This window comes from Manacus vitellinus, unplaced genomic scaffold (assembly GCF_001715985.3).
Source record: "Manacus vitellinus isolate BGI_N305 unplaced genomic scaffold, ASM171598v3 scaffold_38_pilon, whole genome shotgun sequence".
Lineage (NCBI taxonomy): Eukaryota > Metazoa > Chordata > Aves > Passeriformes > Pipridae > Manacus > Manacus vitellinus.
The window spans coordinates 6528266-6545020 of record NW_021940526.1 but is presented as its reverse complement, the minus strand read 5'-3'; the positions used below and the strand labels follow the sequence as shown (position 1 = coordinate 6545020).

The window sequence follows — 16755 nt, the reverse complement described above, 5'->3', positions numbered from 1 at the left end:
GGATCCTGCCCCGAGTGAGCTCCACAGTGCAGCTGCTGGGGTGAAATGAGGAGCTCTCTGCTCAGGATCCAACCTCTCTGGCCAAATCCACAGTCCTTGATGTTCTGGTGGTGCAAAGCTTGTGTGAGCCTGGCCTGGGGTCCCAAGGAGTGATTCCCTTTCACCGAGGTCAGGGATCCAAGTCCTGACCTGCCTGTGTGGTGATAAAAGTCTACTGTAGTGCATCCCACGATGTTCTGGGGTACAAATATGAGAGGGCAAACTCAGTCAAGCCAGACAGAGACAGAAATTCAGTAAGAGGAGCTTTTCCCAACTTCCTTTGTTGTTGCATCCCACTTCTTTATCTGTTCTACTCACTGCAAAGCCACAGTTCCCTTTCCATGCTTTGCCCTGTTAATTTGGGGTGCTGTGTAGCCTTTTTTGTTGTTGTTGTTGTTTCTCCTAATTCTGTTTGGTTTTATTTTTTTATTATTGTTTTTCAGCAGCTGAGGAAAACTGTCAAGTACTACATTTATGCTGATTGCAAGTGGCAGAGCAATACCACCAAGGCCTTTGTGCCCCAGGAAATCACTGGGGCCCTTTATGGCTGCTGACTCTATTCATCTAGAAGCACCTTTTTGGAATGTTCTCCTTCCCCTGCCAGTTGTTTATTCATGCATCAACAATGAGGAGCAACTGAAGGTGAGCTTACTCTAGCACTTGTAATCTATTAAAATTAAAGAGCTGTGCTTCCAAGAATTGAACTCTCCTTCCCCAAACAGCAAAAGAAAGGACAGACCAGAGCAGAGTGTACCAGGAGATAGGATACGAACCTCCTTCAGCTCCCATAATTAAATACAGAGATTCAAAAGATCAAAGGGCACCTGGGTAGATGAAAAGAAAAGCCTACATGGAATGGATCCATCTCCTGAGCAGCTTCCCATGGATTAGAATGATGTGAAGCTCTATCAATCAAAGCCAAGATGAATGGCTGGGGTTTGAAAGTGTTTGGGCAGAGTGCACTTCTGGCTGGAGTTGAACATAAAAACTGTGGGACTGACAGCAGTGAAACGGGGTGGGAGCTGTCCTACACCTGGTTCTCAGAGTCAGCAGCAGTAGGTGACACTGGGGGGAAGTTGTGTCCCCAGGATTGTCTGAGCCAGGCTGGAGAACCACAGGGAGTGAACACCCTGGGTGCACGGGCAGGGACAGGCAGTGGGGAATCGGGAACTTTCAGCAGCACTGAAACAAGTCCAAGCGCAGGAAAGGGCAGTGAATTCCTGATTCCTGGGAGCATTGGAGCACGGACAAACCCACACCTGGAACAGGTGGGAGTGACTCACTGGGCTTCAGTGGGAGCTGAGGCTGTTGGGCCTCGTGCAGGGGCTGGGCCAGTTTAGCAGGAATTATTTTGGGGGGCACCAGTGAGAGCACCTCTGCTTTCCCAGGGAGTGTTTTCCAGTGCAAGAAGGCTCTTGCTCCTGTTCTTGAGATTTCCCACAATGCCAGCCGGGTTCAAGGCACTTAAGCATCCCTCAGAACAGCCCTTGAGCTTCAAGGAGAGAAGGATCTGAGGCCAATAAGCAGAGTTTAGAGGAACAACACATACTTGACTTTTTTATCGTAAATTATCCCACACCCTTCCTGCGACACAAGTTGCCATCCCGGTGCATCTGCAGGGTAAACACGTGTCCATAATAATTGAGTGCTTATACCCTGCTTTGTTAAGCCCTGCTCTGGTTCAGAAGTCACCAGGGGTAAGTAACCCTCCTGGAGCCAAGCAAGGTGATTGTACCTCATTTACATTTCAATGTCTGCACTGCTCTTCCAGTTCCCAGCTCCTTTATGGAATGGTGATGGTATCTGGGGACTGGGAACAAGAGGGACCTGAAGGCCTGTGTCTGTTTACTGAACAATTTCCGTGGCAATTAAAAAATCACGTGGCTTCGAATTTACGTGGGACCCTTGAAAACCTTATCCTCAGAGGTGTAAGCACTTCCAGCCTTGCTGCCTTGCCCTGTTCCCTATTTCCATGCACACTTTATCCCTTGGAGTGTAGGAAAACGTGTGTGTGCAGTGTCCTGGTGGTCCAGCCTCTGGTGCCACCCTGAAGGATCTGGCTTGGCCGTGGTATGAGTGATCTGGCAGGTCTGTGCTGAATCTCTGAACAATATCAGAATTTAATTGATATATAGAATAGCAGCTAGCAATGAGAACAGATTGCCATGCAAGGAGCAGGAATGTTAAGGTTGGCAGAACTTTATGGAACTCAGATGACAAATTGATTACTAGGGCTTGCTGCTAACTTACAGCAAATTAATCTTCAACACTTGGCTAGACCTTTGCTGGTCTCAGAGGAGCTGGATATCCATCCCAACATCCATAACCCTCAAAGCCTGTGGACTGGTGCTGCTGGTTGGGATGAGGGAGGGGTCACTTGGTCCCTGGGAATGCTGCAGAGCCTCCCTCTGAACTTGGAGCACAAACCCTGCAGACACTGAACAGGCACATTTTGATGTGATGACAGGACATCTTATTGCAATTACTTTGGAGGGACTAAGAGGGATTTGGGAGGCTCCAAACAGTCAGGAAAAGGACGGAGAAAATTGGGTGTGGAGATCTCTCACGCATTTCCTCAGTGTTTGGTGCGTGACCGTGACTGTGATTTATTGTGCCTGAACTGCAGTGGGAGGTGGAGGATCCCAGAGCTTTGGGTTCCAGGTCAGTCACAGGTAGATCCAGATCCAAATTGGGTGAACCCCCTTTGTTCCACCTTTTATTTAGGATCCCAATGCCTGCTCTCAATTCCTAGGCCATTTTTCACTGACTCTGCTGTTTCTTACCAAGCCATAGGTGTTTTTTTTTTTTACTCTGCAGGTGGGTTAAATATCATTTACACTAATTTCTTTCTCTCATGGCTGTTAGAATAACTTGGCCTCCTCCATTAGACAATGCTTGGGTATTAATTGCAGGGTGATTAGTTTGCTCAGAAGTGTTCCTTGTTTGCACAGCTGAGCTGTGCATCTCAGGAGATGGTAAATAAATGCTAGCAAATATCAGAGATGGACTTCCAGGCATAGCAATCCATGTACATTGGTTCTCTCTGGAAAAGGGAGGGCAGGACAGTTGGTTTTGGTTAAGGAAAATTCTTTCTAGCACCGCTGGAGGTGGGCAAAGGAGCAGTTTGGGGTGAGAGCCACAGGGCTGGCTTTGAGCAGGGTAAAAATACCCAAAGGAGCTTGATGTGGCTGAGCATTTCTTGAACAGAGCTGCAGGAGAGGGGAGCATCTGGTGGGATTAATTGCCTGTGATGTTCTGGAGGTGATGGCTGAGTGGGAATGGCTGCAGCAGAGCAGAGATGAGAAGGGTGGGAACAGGTTTGGTTTTCCCCAAAAACTAACTGGTAGAGCATCTCAAAACCTCTCAGAGGAAAACCCACGTGCAGAGATTGTCTTGAGACACCGTAATCTCCCAAAAGCTTCAGTTGCTGAGAAAACATATTATGGAAAGTTTAGGTGTCTGTGCCAAGAACTGACACAGACACAGTGTCTGAGGCTCCCAGTTCCCCTTTTCCAGTAGCTTGTGAGTGTCAGATTTGAACTCTGCAGATGAAGCATCTTGCCCTCGGTGTCAGACTCAGGTTGAACTTGGGTTAACTTTGAACAAAGGCACTTCAGCTCTTCCTCACAACCGAGTGTGTCCCACATTATATGACATTTTTTATAGATGGGTTAAACTTTATTGACTCGCTGTTCAGGAAGGCAGTTACCACAGATGTGTGATTTGTCATTCTGTGAAAGTATCCCGAATTTAGACACTGTAAAACCTCAGTAACACCACCACCTACCAGGGAGAGGCTTGTTAGAGTTTGTCTGTGGGCACAGAGCACGTTCTGGCACGGAAATCCTTCCTCCAATTCCTGCTCCAGGGACAAAATCTGGGAGGTATAAAGTGCAGGGAAGCACCATTTCCTGCCCTCTCACTGCTCCCCGGTGTGGGAGGGGAAAAGAGAGGGCTGAGTAAGCTTAGCTGGGATGGAGGGAAGGAGACATCACTTTTAGGGATGTATGAGTGCAGGGTGAGGTCTGGTGGAGTGGAATTTGGTAGGTCAGCATGACTGAAACAGGTTTCATGAAACCTGAGCGTGACCAGATAAACAGGGAGAGAATGGAAGCCGAGTGATGAGGATGGATGGTGAGGGTTAGGGAGCACCAGGAAAAACAAACCAACCCAAACACCAGCAAAGAGATGAGAAATGCAGAGTTAAGAGCGGAAAGGAAAGGTGGGGAGAAAACACAGTACCTACTTGTTGCTATTAGGGATCACTTTTCCTGGAGGCAGACAGGAGGCTGGGGCCCACTGGGAAAAATTGTGTGTAATAGTTCATCACACTGAAATTGTGCAATCCATGGAGGGGGGAGAGGGCTGAAAACTTCCATCAGAGGAGCAGTTTGGTGTTTTTTATTTGTTCTGAGGGGGTTTTGTGTTTTCAGTGAGGAGGGTAAGTAATCACTGCAGCAGTGTAAGAGGCTGCATAATGAGTGAATAATTAATTTTCCTCCTCTTGGAGCCCCCAAGTCTCTGAGGAAGACAAACCTAAACCAAGATGTAATCCAGTTTACCCAGAATTTATTGCTGGTGAAAGAAATGAGGGATGTTGTGGTGTATGTAAGAGGGGAGGGAATTCAGGCAATTATTCCTAGTTAGGGGGTCTCTGTTCCTTCGATTCTGGCATTTCTACCTCTGCTGTGCTTGGCCATCTCTTCAGTGCTGTTCCTTGTGGAGTCAGGTCAGCTGCAGACAGGAGCAGAAGAGCTGTCCCTGCCTTGGTGGCAGCTCACTCAGGTGTGTTGGCTCCTGTCTGTGGCGCCAGCCTGACCTGGCAGCGTGGGCAGCACCGGAAAAGCTGGAGGAGGGATCATCCAGGGAGGGCCCAGATCTCCCCTGGAGTTCCAAGGTTGACAGGGGCCAGATGATTCTAGAAAGTGCTTTTGGCTTTGTGCCTGCTCGGTCCTATTTCCAGCCTTTCCTGCTGAAGGGAAGCTGATCCTGTTTTCCAGGCAGATGCTTGTCCATGGGGACAGGGAAGTTCTCCTGCAGCAGTGAGTGATGTGATGCAGGAACGGGGGCAGAATAGGAAAGACTGGTGGAAGAGAAGGAAATCTCATTTTTCTACCAAATGTGATGCCTTGAAGTATGCCTGGATCAATGAAATAATTTGGGAAAGCACTGGAAAACCTGTGGGGGGAGTGCTGGCCTGCAGGCTCTGAGTGGTGGCACAGATGACATGGGGATCTTGTCTGGGGCCTCAGCATAAAACCCAGAGCCTGCTGGAGTTCTGGGAAGGGGTGGGAAGTCCCAGGCTGTGTCTTGGGTGGAGACCTGTTGGCTCTGAGGAGTGGGAAGCAGTCCAGGGGGCTGGGGCCAGCTCCATGGCCTCTGCTATCTCCTGGCACGGAGCTCCCGGCTCCCGCAGCCAACGCGGCTCCCTTGCCGCACCCGGGACAAACAGGGGGGTTTGCCTGGAAAATCCAGCCAAAGCTGGCTGGGATTTTAAGAGATCTCTGCTGGACTTAGAGGAAAAGATGTCCTGATTTCTGTAGAAGCCGGGGGGAAGTTCTGCTGAACCCCTTGGCTGGTGCAGAACCACTCCAAAGCAACGCCAGTGAAAATCTGGGGGGTGCCAACACAGTGTGGAAGCCCCACTGTGCTGCTTCAGCATGGGCCACCATTTGGGCTGGATTTTTGGCTAAACCTTTAAAACTGGGAGAGCTGAAGAGGTGCAGAGAGAGGGAAGGGAGGGCTGTGACTGAAGGGCTGTCAGAAGAAGGATCAAACACAGGTCTGGGTGTGTCTTGGGAGAAGCAGCCCTCTGGGATCCTTTCCACTCCCATTTCTTTCAGAGTTCAAGGCACTGGAAAGGCAGACTCTCTTTTGGTTTTTGTCCCTGACAGTTTTCTGAGGAGATACACAGTGAAACTGTGCTGAGACATGGCAGGCTGTCACCTGGGAGCACCTCTCCCTTTCAGCTCTTCTGGATTCCAGATAATTCCATTTCTGTGCACACATGAGAGAGATTTTGTCCAAGAAGCTGGCTGAGGCTCCCAAATCCAGCCAGGACTGTGAATGAATATTTACAGCTCTTGGAGGGTTCTCCCCGTGACGGTGCATTCAAAGCACACAAACATTTTGCGGAACACATAAAAAATCGTCTTAAAATCACTTTTTCATGCCACAAAAATCTTACTCCTTTTAAGTTCGGGCAAGGTGTTAATATCCTTGGCTGACGGGAAACCTCTCAAATACCTTTGACATCTCTCTTGGCTGTGCTTCCTGCTGGATCTGCCAAGCATTCTTTCGATGTCAAGGCCTGGATTTATATGCTGGAAAGCACAGGATATTTTGAGGGCACAGAGTTAACCAGGTTTGCACAAAATGTCCCGGTTACGTAAAAGTCATATTCGAAAACGAAATCGATGCCTTATGGAAAACCCTAAGGATGGAAGCAGGGAGAGAAGCAGATACAAGCCCAGGCCTGGCTTTGCAGGAGTCTCCACCCTCCTGTGCTTTGACCACGACCCAGGAGGTTCATGGGCACCATCGCAGCCCTCACAGTTTCAAATCCCCAAATTACATCCTCCTGGAGAGGAGGGGGGTTTGAATCCTGTGAGACTGAAGGAAAAAAAGAAAGGCAGGTGAATTTCTATATTTGCCTTTCAGGGGTCTTGGATGCATTTTTAAAACATTTTTCAACAGCTGAAAAAGACAATAAACTTTATTTTTTCTTTGCTGGGTAGAACAGCACAGCCTGTCAAGAGATCTGAGCTCTGAAACATTCTTATTCTTCTGATTTATCGTTTGACTCCGGGAGCAGGGATTTCAGAAAAAAAGGCCAAGTGTCTTAAAATCCCTGATAAAATGTGAGTATGTGTATAAGGAAGGAAGAAATTGAGACTTTTAACTATTTTAAAAAAAATTTTACACTAAAAAAATAATTGTTTCTGAGATCTGATGGCAAATAGCAAACAGACAGTCTTTTTGGCACCTTTACAGGCACAGAGAAAATGTGAATACCTTGAAAGATGGAAGCTTGTGGTGGGGCCCCAGAGGTTCTGAAGTACAGGGGTTTTACCTGTTGTCATTACGTGCACAAATCAAGTATATTTGTGATACCTTTATCATAGCTTAGTTTGTGGAGAGTAAGATATTTCCAAACAACTGCCCTGGAATGGGAACTGAGGTTATTCTTGGTTTTCCTGAACTGGTCTGATTGGAACCTTTGATGAACTTTTAAAAAATATATTGAATATGCCTTTACAGAAGCAGATATGGATTATTGCTAAGTACATTCCATAATGGAAAGTCTCCATTTTTAGATGGGTGTGGATCCACCTGGAACATGTCTTTGTTTATTTGTAGGATTGTTTCCTGCTTTTCCTTATCACAAACTTCCAGCTGGGAGTTAAGGAGGCACCTGTGACGTCACCCAGACTGAGGGATGAGAAGAGACCTTTGTGTCCATGCTTGGAAGGAGCTGGAAAACCATCCAGAGGTATGTGGACTTCAGCTTCCCTCCTTCAGCTCTTAGTTCAGCTCCACTGAAACACAGGGGATAAGAGCAACAACAGCCCTGGACAATTTCACAGGGATTTTTAGCCTGGTTTCACATGGAATTACACATCTGGGTCTTTGCTTCCCCAGTTTGGAGCTGCTGACTGAAGTCAACACTTGCACTTTTAACAATAATCAAGTTCTTACCAATTTCCTGAAAAGAGGAGTTCAGGGAGTTCAGAGCTGGGTTTGCACATTTTCCCTTTTGCCCCTGGTAAATCTTTGGATCCTTTAGCCATTCCTCCTGCCTAAGTTCTCTGAGGGGTTTTTGCTGAGGATTTAGGAATAATAAATGGCACAAAATTCAGCGTTCTGCTTGAAGAGGAAAGTAAGTCTTTATTTGCATTGACCTATCAACAGGTGACTTGAGTGTCAAAGGTGAAGTGACTGAAGTGTCTGTACATTGTTTTTTAGGACTAGAAGGAACCTCCATGATTGTTTAGTATTTCCATGGCACAGGTCATCAAAGCTCAGGGAGGAATTCCTTCATCTAGCTGGAATTTCCTCCTGAAGCCACGGGATCACCTTCACAAATATGTTTTACTCTGGTATTTGCTAGAATTCATGTGCTCTCAGTACATCCCAAAGGGAATGGTCCTGATAGTTCATTGCTCACATGGGTGAAAAACCTTGCATTTTATTTGTGTTGAATTTCTCCACCATCACCTTCAGCAGGTGGATCTGGTGCTTTCCTGATGGATTTGAGCCCAAAGTGTGTTCTGTGTTCAGCACATGCAGAACTGGCTTGGCCTCTGCTTGAGAAATTGGAATTCATGCCTTGATTTGATAAATGACATACTGGAGCTAAACTAGTTTTGTACTTCTGTCTCATCCTTTCCCTGTATTAAGCTCCTTTTTGTGTCTCAAGAGTAGCCCTCAGAAGCAGGTGCAGCAATCACAGCAACAACAGAAGTAGTGTCATCCTTTTCTTCTGGAAAACAAAGGGGAGCAGGAGAGGGAGTTGACCCAGATTCCTCCCTTGTCACAGTGTCAAAGTCACTTAGGAAGATTTCTGAACGTGTCAAATCTTACATTACTCTTCTCCTACCTAAATCTGTAAGGGAAACAGTGATAAAATACATTTCAGTGATCTTTCTGTTAGTTGGGCTTCTGGAGATAAAGCATTCCAGTCTCCCCTAAGGCAGAAATCAGCCTGGGTATGATTCCCAGGGCTGATGGAGTGACCCTGCCCTTGGCACCCTCCAAGCTGCTGTCCCTGGGTGCTCCCAGCTCCATGGGAACACTCTGCAGGGGGCAGTTTACCCATGTGCATTCATCTGGACCAGGGAACTTAAAAAAAATTACCATTTTTTAAGCATGGATCTGAACGTGGATCCTTTTTTCCCATCTTGGCCTCTTTGGGATCTGCTGTTTCCAGCAGAGAATGCTCCAGGCTGCCTTCCTGGTTCTGGGTCAGTAAAGAGCAGCCAGTGTGGAAGTGGTAAAAATGGGAGAAAAATGGGTGAGATGAGACCAGAACTCCATGGGAGAACAGACCAGGAGACTCCTGAGTGCCCAAAGAGCAATAAAGGAATTATTGCCATCACCACCCTTGGACAGCTCAGCCCAGCAACGATGAGAGCTCCAAGCCGTGTACCCAATTCAAAGTTGATTAAACAATGAGTCTGGGTTATCTCAGCTATCCCAGAGTTAGAGCTTCCCTGAGAACACACCCTGGTCCTACAGGACACACAGCAAGTGTAGCAGGGTCAGTTGGTTCATGATCTGAAGGACCATGATAACAGAGCATGTCTGGGCTTCTGATCCATCGGGGAGGAAGATTATTTTTTTTTTAATACATTTTTCCCCTCAATGCTTCATTAACATGCCTTATTCTGGCTCTTGGGATTCACTCTAAAATGAAACAAAAAGTCACCAAAAAAAAAAATCTACATTTTCACGCCATGTTCCTCTGCAGTTACAATTAACCCTTGTTTTCCTTTCCTGTTGTGCACTATAAACATAGAACTTGCATTCCAAGTGGAAAGTGCACCCTGAATTCTTCCACCTGAATTGGAAGGATGTGGATGACTTTCTCTGTTCTCACCATGGAGCTGATCCAAAGCTCAAGGAAGGAAACTTCCAGCAGGCGTTGGCCTGTGTGTCACAGACACTTGAATGACTTTCTGCCCACGGTGGGAAAACAGAATTTTCCATTCTCTTATTTTCCTTTCTAAAAGGACATGCAGTATGTACTGGGGTATTTTTTAAATTATTTATACAACCGTATCCTGACAAGCTACAACTTCCTCCCGTGTAAACACAGCTCCTGTTTGTTTCTGGAGTGGGGAGCTGTGTTTATAAGGTTGGGGAGGGACCACAATTACTGTGGGCTGTGCTTTTCCAGAAATCCCCCCCTTTATTTTCTCTACAAACTTTGGGACTTTCTCCTTCTGTGGGTTTCAGATCCTTGTACCACAAAATATGTTTAATGTAACCCATGGCTTTGTTTTTGTTCAAAATTGCACCCAATTCCTGCATCCTCAAATGTCCCAAGGAAGATCCAAACATTGTGACTTCAATATGGATTTTGAATAACTGTAGACGTTTTCCAGTGAGCTCCAGGGGAAAGTTGCAATCACAAATCTTTACCGGTGTATTTCAACTTGAAATTCCAGCACCAGACTCTTTTTGTCCCGTGTTAAAGGCAATTTTTCCATTCTAGGCTTCCATTTCCTAAAGGTGATGAAAGCATTGAGGTGTAAAGGAACCTCGAATGTGAATGCAGGGGGAAAAAAGTCAAATTCTGGTCTGTCAGGTGCTTAAAAATGTTCATCTCTTGGCTGAGAAAATCACTGTGCTGTCCCCTGTGTTTGTTCTGTTTTCCACAGACAGCACAAAGGCCCCAAAAGTACTCGGGGATAGGGAAAGCCAGCAACCTGTGACTGTACAGGGTCTGTTCCCATCAGCTATCCCACTTCTCAAACTTTCCTGAGAGTCATTTTGGTATTTTCTTCTCCCAGATACCAGCCTTTTGTATGAAACTGGGTTGCCTGCAAATTCAGGAACCCTCTGGATGTTTTTTTGTGAAATCCCAACCTCAGTTTTGCCTCAGAGGATCCCGTGTGGGTTTGGAGCTGCTGCTTCCCTGGGACCAGAGCAGACATGGATTTCCAGGTGAGTAAGAATAAGTGTTCTGGGTGGGTCCTTGGGGAAAGATCAGCTTGTTTGGCTCTGTAAAAATCACATTTTTCCTCATGAAAATAACCTGGATAAGAAGTCATAACCTCTGAAGTTGAGGTGACTACTCAGTTAACTGGAAATAAAGCTCCAGGAGACAGGATTCCTGGAGAGGAAGGATGCAAGAGGCATCACCTGCTGTGCAAGTTTTACTCTGGTTTTTCTGACTTTGTTTTTGCTCCTAGAGGGAGAGTGGATTAAACAATAGCCCTCCAACTTGTTCTAGGCTTTGGGAATAACATCCACCCTGGAAGACAGGAATTTAAAGCATCGTGACCTCTGGCTAGTTGTAATAAAGATAAAAGTTGAGAGTAAGAGCCCAGGAAACTATCCCACAATTAAGATTTAATTCTGCAATTCAACATTCCCCCTCAGCCATCCACTGATTCTGCTTTGTGATGGAATATCTGACAGATGGCTGGGATCCTCTGGGCATGGATAAACTGTTATTATCAGAATATTAGCAGGCTTTTAAACCTTCCTCCTGCCTTAGCTGGTGTTGCTAATGAGGCACCAATCTTCCCTCCAGGGTTTGGTACCTTTACAAGTGGGTTTTCAAGGAAGTACATGCTGTAGGTACAGCCTGGCAGGAGGAAGATTTCCCTTCATATCCTTTCTGCAAAAGGCTAAATAGTCCTCCTGGTTCTTTTCCCCTTGTGTAAACAAGGTGTTTGGACCTTGAATTCAAGAATTTAGGAATAAGCTTCGACAAGCTTTTAGAATTACCCCAGAAGTAGAGGGGAGAGGATGTTCTGCAGAGGACTGCTGCTCCAGAACAAGGAGCAGGAAGGTATGAAATACCAGATGCACTGCTTTGGGTTTCATGCAAGGCACTATTTATAGGGTGATCAGTGAAACTGCTCCAGACTGCACTTATAAATAGATGAGCCCACGTTTCCCTCCTGTGCCAGAACTCTCCCAACTGCAGTTCCATGATTCTCTTATTGTTTTGCTGAACGTTGGTGGTGGCTTGTGGACCTGTGGCTGGGCAGGGGCTGATAAAATTGTATTTATCAATAGATTCCCCTTCCTAGTTGGAAGATGCTGCATGGATGGTGTATCCAGCCCCACTCTGGGAGTGGTGAGGGAATGTGGGGTCTGTTGCCTGTGCACAGATGAGACTGATGACACTTGAAAACCAGTCCTGGGGTTTCTAAGACACTCCAGGACTTTTGCCTGCAGTTTGAAAGCCAGGTTTTATGAAAGGATGACTTGCTGTGTGTGGAGCTCTGAGGAAATCCTGCAGGCCATGCCTTAAGCCCTTAAAATCTGCTCTGCTTGGCTGCTTTTGACTTTTTTTGTTTGTTTGTTTTTTCCTTTGGCCAGATCCTTTCTAACACAGAATTATGGCCCGGGAGCTCTTTGCCCACCAGACACTGAGAGAGTGACACCCAAAGCCATCATTTGTGGGATTCAGTCTGAGAGTTCACCAGCAGTGACTGCACCTGGATGGGGTTCCACTGGTGTCTGACACATCCCTGCACGAGGTCCAGCTGCCTGGAACTGAACGAGGGATCACAGCCTCAGGAATTCCACCCCAGCGTTATTGGAGCAAGGTAATCACCACAGAGAGCACTTAAAAATCTAGTTATGCTGGGGGGTTCTTGCAGCATGTGCTGATGTCTTAACCTGACCTTCACCCAGCTTCAGGTTCTATAGGAAAAGTGGCCATAATGTCAGAAAAGTGAATAGAATCTCAGAGCCAGGAATTGAACTTTTTTCCCTGTAGTAGTTAATGGACTAATGTACGTGACAACTTTGTTTTGTCACATCACACAGACTGTCCAGTGTGTGTTTTTCACAGAATCCCAAAATGGCTTAGGTTGATGGGACCTTAAAGTTCATCTCATTCCACCCCCTGCCATGGGCAGGGACACCTTCCCCTATTCCCAGGTCACTCCAAGCCCCATCCAGCCTGGCCTTGGACACTTCCAGGGATGGGGCAGCCACAGCTTCTCTGGGCAACCTGTGCCAGGGCCTCCCCACCCTCACAGGGAAGGATTTCTCTCTTGATATCCCATCTAAACCTACTCTGTCAGTTTAAAAGCCATTACATTTCTAATTAGCTGCATTTCTAATGCACCCAGAGGAAATGGAGGGTAAAACTATGGTGAAACATAAGGGAAGAGGATGTTTGGCAACAAGGGGGAAAGGTTTTTGCAGAGAATCATGCAGATTTTCTTGGGACAGATAAACACTGAGGCTTTTGGACACCTTCCCTCCCCATTTCCCTTTTGGTGCCCACGAGGAAAAACCCTGGTGCATGGACACCTTTAACCCCTGGGGTTGAGCCTCAAACTGCTGCACCACAAAAGGGGCTTTAAGAGGGGCAAGAAACTTTACTCTGCATCCTCTGGGATTGGATTTCTTTGTAGCCATCCCCTGTGACTGGATCCTTCCGTGTGGAGCCCCCAGGACACGAGAGCAGGTCCCAAGGCACTAATTTAATTTTTAATGCGCTGCCTCGCACACGCTGGAGGTGTCTGCAGGGATGGGGTGGTAGGGCTGGCCCCAGCCCCTGCCAGCTCTCACTAATGCTTCCTGTCCCTCCACAGGGCCTCCTGCCAGGGCTCCTCCCGGCCTGGGGATGCTGGCAGGGCAGCAGGAAAGCCATCTTGCCTTCACACTGTCAGCGTTTCCACTGCTGACTCCGGTGGCGTGGGAAGGAGGCAGCAGCTGGCCGAGGCCAAGCCTATGTGAGTGCCCTGTGCTTGAGTCATTTTCCAGGGTTTGGGATGTTGGGCAGGAGGAGAAATAGGCCTGAAGCTCGTGGGAGCTGGTGGTGGAGAAAATGGTTGAGAACAAATGCTGCGGGCACAGGGTAGGCACAGAGCAGTAGAATAGAGAAATAGGATTTTCTCAGCCGAAGAGTATGGCCAGACCTCTGATGTGCAGCCTGAGAGTGGAGTTACTAAGGGTCTGCATGTCCCTGCTGGCTCTTCCTTCCAGCAGAAGCCCTTCCTCTGTCACACACACATTCCATGTGGCAGAAGACTGCCAGATAGTGTGCCTGGAGATACCTGGCTGAGGGTTAATTCCTGAGGCAGAGCTCTGGGCTGGTCAGCCTTGGGAGCTGGTTGTGGAGAGCAGGGGAACCAAGGGTGATAATCAGGCACGTTTCTGTTTGCAGTGGCTGTTGGGAAACAGAAATATCCTGGGAAATGGATCCCAGGGAAGGCTTTGCTGCAAAGTGTTGCTGAAGGTAATGGTGTAACAGTGCTGGGTGTAACCCAGATGATGAGGAGAAACAGAGTTCTGTGAGGAAATGTTTGTGCCAGAGGAGCTTCCAGGCACCTTGTGCACATAGTGAGGAAGCTGAGTTTTCCCTTCAGGCAGGTTGTTGCCCATCTTTGATTTTTCCTCTCAAGAGCCTGGCCAAGTCTGCCACGAGACAGAGCAGCAGTCTGGGTCTGTGCCTTTGAGCCGTGCTCTGTGTCTGCAGCCGGGAGTGAGGGGTGGAGGGCAGGTGTGTCTGGTGGGAGGAACGTGCCTCAGTCACACTGGGAACCTGTGGAACTGGAACGCTGGTAGCAGAGGGCTCTTCCAGTCTGGTGGTACAGCCAGGAAGGATTTCATTGCAGTGTGAGTTTCTTGGTGTGTGTCTTCCATGTTCTCAGAAATTGCCACCATCCTTCAACAGAGTTTTTTGAGTTTTAGTATTGCCTTGGCAATTGTGACTCTTAGTATCTCGTCTAGATGTGCTGCTGTTGTTTCTGCTTGGAAGCACCTTGTGCAAACTCAAATGTGGCCCTTGGGGACGTGGTTTAGTTGTGGTGGGTTAATGGTTGGACTCAGTGACCTTAGAGGACTTTTCCAACCTGAACAAGTCTACCATTCTAATTTTGTTTCATTTTATTTTTAGAAGTGCATTAGATTATTTCAACTAGGATTTATTTTTAAGTTATCGCTCAGTGTTTGCCTTTACACACCTGTGCAGTGTTTTCCCCTTGGAGAAGGTGTCAATATGCACATGGATATATTTCTGTGGGATGAGCATCAGACTATATTATTGAGTGCAGTGGCTTGGTAGGTTCAAAACTAAAAAAAAAAATGAACAGATTAAGTCCATATTTTCATGGGCAAAATGTGTGTAAGGGAAAAAGCCTTGGGCTTCCCAAAGTAACTACAAAGTAACAGCAGAAGGGGAATGACTTTGCCCAACTTGTTGCTTCCCCTTTCACTTCATTTAACAACAGTTTCTATCATACCCATTCATCCCACCCCTTTCAGCTTGGTTAGTTGAGAGGGAATGTGGCCATCAGTGGGAACAACCTGTTTGTCTAACTGGGATTACTCACTGATATTGGGAAGTGCTGGTAATTAACCTGGTAATTACTCCCAGATGAGTTGTCACCAAGCTGGAGGTTTGGGCTTTGTAACACTGTGAGTGGAAGGTTCATGCTGAGAATACAGACAAATAGGTTCAGTAATTTTCAAAAATTAAACCATCATCCTTTCTGTCAAGGCTGGAGATGCTGCTTTTAACCATCAGCAGCACCTGCCCCGTTCTTTACCAAATGTGGGCTCTGTAGAAAGAAGAAAATGACTGTTAATAACTGGGATAACTGGTTGGAGCCCACAATGCCCCTGCTATTCTGGTTCTAGCTTCTCCAGGCGTTCATTCCTACCCAGTTATTTCCATGGGAATCAATGGCCCACCCCTCTTTGAGCTGTGGGGGTTAAGACAGACACAATCCTAAAATACGCGGCATGTTCTCGCTCACTCCCAGACACCGCAATCTTCTGTCCCTGCCAGCTTGCTTGATGGATATTAATAGTTGAGTGAAGGGTGATTTTTTTAGGATGTTTCTTAATATCCTAGCATTTGAATATAAATTACATATGTATTTATACACGCATTTTTGCTGCATTCCCAAGGACTGGATATGAACCAGCACGAGTGACAAACATGGAAGTATATTCCTATCAAGGTTCCTGTAGGCTTCCTGGTGACAGAACATTTCAAAGAGCCGTTCTGAGTGCCAGAGGAGCTTTTCCCAAGTTCGAGGGGCTTAGTCCATTCAGACTCCCACTGGAAATCAGGCGTCTGAGGAGCTGTAGGGAGGTGACTCTGGGGGAGCAGTCTTGGAAACCAACGGAGAAGAAAATATCCAAAAGAGCCAGGCTGATAATTCTGACAGGCTGGAAATGAAGCAATATTCCAGAGATTACGCCAGGAAGTGGATATTAGTAACTTTGGCAAAGCATCTGAGTGTGGAGGGGCAGGAGCCAGATAAGGAGTTTGAGACAGGCACAGAGGAGAGGAACTCCAGACAGCAATTAAAGAGTCAGGAGTGAGTGCGGGGATGAAGAGCAGGGAAAAGGGAATGATAACTAAGGAGGTGAATGAATCCAATGGTTTGTTGATTCCTGAACAAAGGACATGGATACCACTACTCCATAGCTGTACTGAAAGCTATGGGTGAGGGACAGTGGATGGGAGGGAACGAGCATGGACACGAGGAGGGTGAGGACACACACGGATGGGAGCAGAGGGACCAGGATTAGCACAGGAAAGGTGAAGCAGCAATGTCTGCCTCTGACCTTGGCCGTGCAAGAGGGACATGGGGGAAAGAGGAAAGGCACCCTGGCTGTGGGATAGCAGTTTTCTCTGGAAAGACAGGCAAAATCCTGCCCAGGAAAGGAGGAGAAGGGAAAGTGCTGCAGAAGGGCAGCCGGGGTCGAGTTTCAGGGGTTGCGTTACACTGTCAAAGGGAGGCTGTTTATGTGGGAAGGTGGCAGGACTGGAGTGGGAGAGGATGACTGCAGTGGAGGAAGTCAAAGCCGGGATGGGGTTTCCACCAGGAATGACAGAGCAGCGGGAGGGAGAGCAGCGCTAGAGGAAATGGATGCTGGGGGCGAGCCAACATTGTCTTTGCGACAGGAGCGGGTGTCAGAGGAGGAGGGGCGAGAAGGCTGGAGAGACCCAATAACCAAATAAATGTTCGGGAGAAGGGAAGGCGAGCCGGGAGCGGCTGGATAACA

General features: G+C 47.3%; 1 long non-coding RNA gene across 1 annotated transcript; it reads left to right on the top strand.

Annotated features, from left to right (window-relative positions):
- Positions 1 to 492: 492 nt before the first annotated feature.
- Positions 493 to 10647, top strand: LOC108640581. The gene is made up of 3 exons (XR_001921277.1): positions 493 to 681; positions 7399 to 7531; positions 10554 to 10647. It is a non-coding gene; the product is annotated as an uncharacterized LOC108640581 (long non-coding RNA).
- Positions 10648 to 16755: the final 6108 nt, after the last annotated feature.